The 1,717-nt window shown below is 43.2% G+C and overlaps 1 pseudogene; it reads left to right on the forward strand.

The window, feature by feature from the left end:
* The first annotated feature begins 420 nt into the window (after positions 1-420).
* LOC147638478 (NAC domain-containing protein 96 pseudogene) lies at positions 421-1,504 on the forward strand (annotated as a pseudogene).
* The last annotated feature ends 213 nt before the right edge of the window (positions 1,505-1,717 follow it).

A 1,717-nucleotide genomic window follows, 5' to 3' on the forward strand; every position in this document is an offset into this window, starting at 1 on the left:
GGTCATCCCACTAGTAAACCATAAAAACATCTCCTAGCACTCGTTTTGTGAAGGGATTTTTGTGGTTATTTTTGGGCCTTGGGTCCTTGTAATGATGTATTGAAAATTACATTTTTCTCTAAAAAAAGAGGAAATTGGAATGGCAATATTGCTCTTGTTGGAGTAAAATATTCTCTCAAGGTACTAAAAAGGTGTACCTATTTTTTAGTAGTGTCACGTGGATTATGTTACAATTACTTCGATTCAATAGCTTAATCGTTACTCCTCTCAAAACGAGGAGATCATGTTAGGAGAAAGTGCCAAAGAAAGCCATGCTTGCGTCTCACGCTGCTTGGTGGTATGGCTTTTCTCTTAGCGTGTGTGCCAAGGGACCGACCACACTGCAGTGGAAAGCAAGCTGGCCTTGGCGGGGTAGGAGGAAGAGTTAGTTCTACGGATTCTACACGCTTGCTACACGCAATATGATCAAATCATCAACTCAAATAGAGTGTACAGCTATTATGTATAGTACTCCATCTTCCTCCATCGGCCATGGCTGCTGCCAATCTGAGGATGGTGCTCCCGCCTGGCTTTCGATTCCACCCCACAGACGAAGAGCTGGTTGCTTTCTACTTGCATAGAAAAGCTTCGGGACTCAAGATCCCTTCCAACATCATTGCAGAAATCGATCTCTACAAGCACGACCCCTGGGAGCTCCCCAATTTCTCATGCATCTCTGGTAGAGACTCTCAATGGTTCTTCTTCAACTTCTCTGATAAGAAGTACCCCAGGGGCTCCCGCACAAACAGAGCCTCCACATCTGGCTATTGGAAGGCCACCGGCAGAGATAGGAAAGTCGTTGCTAAAGCTGACATGGTGGGCATGAAGAAAACCCTGGTTTTTTACAAAGGCCGGGCGCCCAGTGGAGAAAGAACTGATTGGGTCATGCATGAATACCATCTGGTTACGGAGCCCGAATCATCAGATGCAAAGAATGCGCTCTGCAAGCACCCCATGGTGGTTTGCAGAGTGATGAAGAAGAAGAAAAGCAGATCATCAAGAGCTTCTCGCACATTAGATACTGAGAGTGAGGAGGTTTCTCCTGTAATGGAAGACGGGAGCGAGGCTTGCAAGCAAGATGATGATGACTTGGCTGCAACAAACGTGCACGAGGATAGTCTACGTGCCCACATCCAACAAGAAGAAGGATAAGTGCTAATTTCAAGCACAATTTTTATCCCCAGTTTTTGTATTGTTTTTAGGCATTGGAAAGGCTCTGTTTTTGAAGGTAGTCTAACACCAATACCAAGAGTGCGGTTGCCTCATCGTGGGAAGTCACGCCAAAGCTCCATCCTTGAAGGACTTACTTGGGTGTACTCTAGGCTAGATATTTTTTATCATTTTAAAGAAGTAATGTACATAATAAAAGCTAAGTGCATGGTGTTTTACCCATTTGTTGATAATGGTTCATGCCCTAATTCTATGTATGACATCATCCATGTCCATCATTATGCGAGGCTTCAAAAGAAACATGTTTGGATCATTCGAAACCCTCTCCGTATTCACACATCAATCTCGTTTTCTTGCAGTTTAAAACATTTGAAAGCGTACGAGTCACGTGCGGTAAAATTGCTCTTAAAAGAGCACAACCTAGTCTCAAATCCTCTCATTTATGCTAGGTTAATTTGATATTTTTAACATAAAGTTCAAGCTGAAACATACCCAACTTCTTTTACAT

The sequence above is a fragment of the Cibotium barometz genome, chromosome 5, assembly GCF_041138505.1.
Source record: "Cibotium barometz isolate CiBa-2024 chromosome 5, ASM4113850v1, whole genome shotgun sequence".
Lineage (NCBI taxonomy): Eukaryota > Viridiplantae > Streptophyta > Polypodiopsida > Cyatheales > Cibotiaceae > Cibotium > Cibotium barometz.